Source organism: Tupaia chinensis, unplaced genomic scaffold (genome assembly GCF_000334495.1).
Source record: "Tupaia chinensis unplaced genomic scaffold, TupChi_1.0 Scaffold149501_1, whole genome shotgun sequence".
Classification (NCBI taxonomy): domain Eukaryota; kingdom Metazoa; phylum Chordata; class Mammalia; order Scandentia; family Tupaiidae; genus Tupaia; species Tupaia belangeri.
In genome coordinates, this window is record NW_006209345.1 from 1,925,023 (window position 1) to 1,931,686 (window position 6,664).

Below are 6,664 nucleotides of genomic sequence, written 5' to 3' on the forward strand. Positions count from 1 at the left end.
GTAGAGTAGGGATCAGGCGGGGACACACAGGGCTTCTGGCCTAGTGGCACTTAGAGGCATCTTCTCTCCCCCATTCCCATCCACAGACCCTGGGGGCAACCCATAGGGCTGAGAACACCTTGTAGGTATGCAGGATGTGGGTTTGGGAGGGGTCCCTGCATCCCCCAGAGGGCCTCGAAGAGGGGTTTGACTCTTACCTCGGGCCTGTCTGGCAGGTCCAGCCCTTGCAGCCTGACATCTCTCAGAGGACTCTGACTCAATGATACATTTTTTTAGGGACTGACTCAAGAGGCAGGGCAGGGTGATTCGTGCTGTTCAGAGCCCCTCCTGAGCGGATCCTGCAAAGAGGCCAGGAAAACCAAGACCAGCCCAGCCTTTGGCCAGACTCACAGGAGAACATCTTTAATGTTCCGGGACTGTGAAGTACCTCGCATCTCCCAGAGAAAGGCTTTAAACCGGCACCTCTTCTTTTATCTGAGGAGTCGGAAGTCTCTCTAGGCAACACCTGAGGCACGTCTGTTTGTGGCCAACCTTGGTCCACAGAGCCCAGGGTCTGGCCAGAGGCCCTCTGTCCCCTCCCTGAGTCCCTTTTCCAGGAGGAGCGCTTACGTTTTTTACACACTGTCAGGCACCTGAAAACTCCTGGGAGGTCACATCCACCCTCCACAGTCTCCGGAGCCCAGGTAGGAAGCCGGGCAGTGGGCCAGCCAGGCACCCCAGGCCAGAGTGCCCTTTGCTCCCATCTGCAAGACAGAGCAGGGTCTGTGTCAAGAACACGCCACCCAGTTACCTGGTCAGCCTCTCTCCTCACCCCAGTTTCAGACGTAGAAAGCAAGGCTCAGGGAGATGACAACCTTCGAGAACATGGGCTGGGGAGGGCTGGGGAAGAGGGTCAGAGGGATGGAGGGGAGGGAAGGGCATGGACTTGGTGTGGGCTGACGACCCAGAGACACACCTAGCTCCTGGCTGGTCCCTTGCCGGGACCCGCCCTAGCCCCTGTGGCCTTAGGGCAATGTGAGTTTCCGTCAGTGTGACTTAGCTGTGAAGGGACAGGCGAGTGGAGGGGTCCCCATGCAGGAAGCATCTATGACTGTTTCCAGGCGAGTTTCAGAACCGAGGAAGCTCCCCACAGCTGACCTAGATGCCACGGCAGGTGGGGTGCTACCCCTCACAAACGGACAGACACCCGCACAGAGAGAGGCCTTTCCCCTTCTCTGCTCCAAAAGCATGTACGAAGTCACTGCCCAGCCCAGGAGAGGCACCCTCACCAGCCCACGGGGCTCTTCAACCACAGTCGAAGCCGTCTCCCTCAGGGAAGGACCCGAAAGCCAGCTGCCAAGCCAGCCCTAATCCATGTCCATGCTGCAGTCCCTCGGACAGTCACGCCATGAATGGTCTCTTTTGTGTCTTTAGGCTCATTATCATCCAAACAAGGTGAGATTAATGTAATTTGGGATATTTATGCTCATTTTGCTATTTCAGTTTTTGTAAATGAAAGGACATCTCCTAAGAACAGCGATTAGTATTCATAACTAAGGCAGTCACAAGGTAATCTCCACATAATTTAGTCTTACTTAAAAATCTCATAACCATGAAAAGGGAGAGAAGAAAAGAGCATTTGCTTTCTCCTTTTGAAACTAGTTCTGCTGTGACGATCACTGTTTGCAAGATAGTCCGTTATCGAGGAAGAGATTTAAAGATTATCTTAAGATGTTCCCTTTCCCCGAGAAACAGTCTTTAGGGAAAAAAAAAAAAAAAAAAAGGACATATTTTCACCAGGAATAAAATGTTCAGGAAAAAAAGTTCTTAAAAACAGAATAGTGAAGATAGGCAGTAGAGACTTTGTCACTCTCAAGGCGGCCTAGGTGGGGGTCAGCAGGGGGCCCATTAGGAAGCCAGGGCCATCCTCTGCCAGCTCCGCTCCAGCAATTCCAAATGCAAACAGTAGCTTTGAGACAGGGTCCAAGCCGCTGCGGCCTCACATGTCCAAAGGCCTGGCCTACTTTGCCAGGTTGCATGCATGGCTTGCTGGAGTTTTGTCCAGGCTGACTTCTCTGCAGTGGGTCTGAAATACAGTCATTTGGTTCCTTTGGATGCTTTTTGGATTGTTTTCCCCTTTCCTGTTTCCACCCTTGGTGACCTGGCTGAGTCTGGACAGATGCTGGGCGTGACCAGACGCTTGGCTGGGCCTTGGCAGGGATGGTGGAGACGAGGAGAAGTAGGTGTGAGAGGTCAGCATGGGCCTAGAGGTGGTTCAGGGAACCTTGCTGGTGGTGGGCGGAGGGTGTGCTCAGGGTGGCTGGAGGTGCTGCTTCCCAGCCTCAGAGGAAGTGTGTATGTTGATTCAGATTGTAAGAGTGGAAATGTCACCTTCCATTGCAGAAATGCGTCGCCATTGTGGGCTAGTTTTGTTTGTTTTGCTAGAGGGCATGTGTGCTTGTCAGAGAGAGACAGAGGAGAGAGAGAGGCAGAGAGGGAAGCACGCACCATAGGGAGTGGTCACGCTGCAATCCCTTCTCCTCCATTTCTCCTTCGTGTTGGGATTTGGGGCACTCGTGTACATGCTTCCAGAATGTTTTTCAAGCCTCTGGGTCCACACTTGAGCCATGTGGTGAGCCATGTGGGACCCAGCCAGCCGCCTTAACCATTAGGCCAATGAATCAGCACAGCCACTGTGTGTTTTGGGGAAAGTCTCAGTTGACACAGTGCATTCAAGTTGGGGAGTGGGGGAAGACTTCCGGTTTCTCACTATCTTCTGGGGTGAGCTCCGAGTAGACAGTGGGGTCCTGGAGAGAGCAGTGCCTTAGGGAGGTTTCCTTGACTGGCCTCATGGAGCCTGCTGTAGGGAGTCTAGACCAGGGGGCTGTGGGGCAGTCTGCCACGGGGAGACTGAGGGCACAGACACAGGCAAGGTTTGACTGCCAGCTCCTGGGCATATATCTGCCAGTGCAGACGGTTCTGCTCTAGAGACGAGACCCTACCCTCGTGCCTTCCAAGGGGGCAGCTTTCAGCTCACGCCTTTCTCTTAGGTAGTTTTCAGGTGAAGTGTAGTCTTCCTACGTACATTCTAATTCATACGCATGCACGAGGGGCTTCACAAATTCCAGGAAAAATGGAAGTAAAGTATGAGTTTATTCTGGTGTAAAACATTTTGAAATCCATGCATACTTTTTCATAATATGCATTTTCAAAGGGAACTTTCTGAAGACCTTTCCAAAAGGGTTTCTAGAGATTATAGATAAGTGGGTGGCAATATGGACATGCATCTCAACTTGGTGGTGCAGAGAAACTTGTAAAAACTTTTATCTACTGGGACCAGTAGTTGGCGTAATGGCTATGTCACTGGACTCCCATGTAGTCGACAGCAGTTTGAGTCCCGGACCCAGTGGCTTAAACTCACGCCAGGTGCGTGTGTGTGCGTGCCCAAGATCCCAAGAGGAGAATGAAGGAGAAGAGATTGCAGGGTGGTCAGCGCCGGTGGGGGGTGATTTCTCACTTTCTTTCTCTCTATCTCTTTCTGGCGAGTGCATGCGCCCTATAGCAAAAACCTCTCAAAAAAATAAATGAAAGTAAAAAATTTTTTCTTATCTATTAACTAATATCCCCAGCCTCACCCACATTTGTGGATAAATGCCGAGTCACATCTCTGGGTGTGCCTCTAATTGACTGTAAATTCTTCTCAGTACGATTACCCATCAAAGAGTAGAGACACACTGAGGTCTCTTGTCGTATGAAGCTAAATTCTCTCATCTGCTTCTCCTTGAGGAAGTCTGCCCTTCCTGCTAGCTGGGGCTCTGTCCAGGAGACACAGCTCCACAGACTCAGCCTCAGCCTCCAACAAAGCCCGAGTGCAGCAGGGAACTCCCAACTTCAATTCTAGCATGAGACCAGCAGTTAGTGTAATGGCTGTCGCTGGACTCCCATGTAGTCAACTGCGGTTTGCATCCTGGACCCAGTGACTTAAAACTCACGCCAGGTGTGTGTGCGTGCGTGCCCAAGATCCCAAGAGGAGAATGGAGGAGAAGGGATTGCGGTGTGGCCATCCCCCCTGGGGGGGTGATTTCTTGCTTTCTATCTCTCTCTCTCTGTCTGTCTGGCGAGCGCACGCGCCCTATAGCAAAAAAAAAAAAAAAAACCTCTCAAAAAATAAAAAAAAATTCTAGCTCACCAGAACTGACTGGAGATGCACACCCACATCAATAACAGCATGATTATTTTTTCAACTTTTGCAACAGGGTGCATGCACTCACTGAGGAGAGATGCAGAGAGAGAGAGGGAAAGTGAGAATTCACCTCCCAGGGGTGGATGGCTATGCTGCAATCCCTTCTCCATTCTCCCCTCTGATTTGGGGCATGCATGCACACATGCCTGGTGTGTTTTTCAGCCACCAGATCCGGGAGTAGAACTACCTGTGGGATTTGGCCACCCCAACCATCATGCCATTGGCTGACTCAGAAGCAGCATTATTTACAGTATCCAAAAAGTCAAAATATCCCAGATATCCACAATGAATGAAGAAGCAAACTGTAGTCCATGCATATGATGGAATACTATTGGGCCATTGGAAAAGTCATGACATTTTTCTGAAATTTTCTACACAAAATGTGTCAGTGATCCAATATTAATTCTTTTTTTTTTTTTTTTCGTTTTTTGGAGAGGTTTTTGCTATAGGGTGCGTGTGCTCGCCAGAAAGACAGAGAGCTACAAATCACCCCCCGGGGGGGGGGGATGGTTACGCCTCAATCGCTTCTCCTCCATTCTGCATTCTCCTCTCGGGACCTTGGGCACACACGCACCTGGCATGAATTTAAGCCACCGGGTCTGGGACTCGAACCGCAGTTGACTACATGGGAGTCCAGTGACATAGCCATTATGCTAACTGCTGGTCCCTCCAATATTAATTCTTAAAGAGGAAGGAAAGTCTGACCCATGCCACAATATGGAGAAACTTTGCAGGAATTATACTAAGTGCAGACATAAAAGGACAAGTCTTAGGGCCGACAGTTTAGGGCACTAGACTCCCATGTGGCTGACTGTAGTTTGAGTCCTGGACCTAGCAGCTTGAGAATCACACTGGGCATATGTTCATGGGTGCCCAGAAATCCCAGGAAGAGAATGGAGGAGCAAGGATTGCAGCGTGGCCATTCCCTCAGGGGAGGAGGGTGATTTCTCACTTTCCTTCTCACTGTCTCTCTGTATCTCTTCAGTGAGCACATGTGCTCTATCGGAAAAAACCTTAAGAAAAAAAAAACATATCTTAGATAATTCCACTTAGATAGGTGTCCAGAACAGGCAAATTCACAGAGACAGAAAGTAGGATGGTGGTTGCCAGGGGCTAGGGGAGGAGGATTAGGGAGTTTAATGGAGTCAGAGTTTCTATTTGGGATGATGGAAAGTTCTGGAGAGGGATCAAGCTAGTGGTTGCACAACACTGTCAATGTATTTAATACCAAAAAATCGTGCACTTAAAAATGTATAAAATAGTCAGTTTTATGTTAGGAACATTTACCAATATTTTTAAAAAGAATTAAAAGAAAACAAACCAACCAGAGAGAATAATTATCTTCAAGTAATTTGATTCTTCACTAATTCCCCAAAAAATGTAATTTGGAAAAATGCTTTAATAAATTTCAGCACCTAGCTTTTAATTCTATCGTGTTGCTAGTAGACCTGGAAGCACTGAAGAGAAGCAACAGGCCGGTCGAGCAGCGGTGCACATGGGTAATGCTGTCGTCACGCACGGTGGCCTCGGCAGGGCTGCTGGCCACTTAATGTCAAAAATGCTTCTTGATTATTACATAGATTCGTGCCTGTCAAGAAATCATGAGGGCGTCGTGACCCCTCTGATGGCATTATCCAACTTCTTGCAGTCTCGTTTCTAGGTCATTGTGATGGAAGGCTTTCTAAATGCATATCGTAGTTTAGATTTGAAAATCCCAAAGAACACTCTTTATTTTGCTTCATGTTAATAACAGGTCTGAAAATGAAATTGTCCAGGATTCAGACAAATGAGCCTGCTTGGGGTTGGGGTCCTTCTTTTCTTGGGATGGCTCGTCACGTGCTGGGTGAGGAGTCATTTTCCCAAGGATCTCTGTCCTTAAGGATTTGGGTCCATGTCGAGTTGGAGGTGGGCACAAGCAGACATCAACAGGGGAGGGCTGGCTCCCGATTCCTTTTCTCTTTTCTCTTTGTCCTTTCTGGTTTCCGATCCGTCTGAGCGGCCTGAGCCTTGATCAGTATCTGGGCACTTGGCCATTGACTGTGGGATTGTCTGCAGCCTCCAGTCGGGGGAGCAGAGCAATTGTAGTAGATGTCATTGCACCTGCCCAGCTCGCCTTTCTGTGTCTGCGCACCAGCCCACAGCTGCTGCAGCTGCTCACGGCTCACTGCTGCATCCTTTCCGCACGCTTGTTCCTGGCTAGTGGGACCTGCCCAGCTCAGCGAGGCCTGGGAGGTTACACCAGTCTCTGCGTGGCCCCAGATGAAGGACAGCAAAGCTCATCTTTCTTGCTCAAGTAGGGATAATGGTGTGAGGCCATGACTTTGCAGAGCTCTCCAGTAGAGGCTTACCTTTCTTGATTTCCTGCCTTGAAGTTTCCCTCACTTCCTTGTAGGTTTCTCCCTGGAACTCTTCCTCAATAATTCTCTGATGAAGAGAAACCAA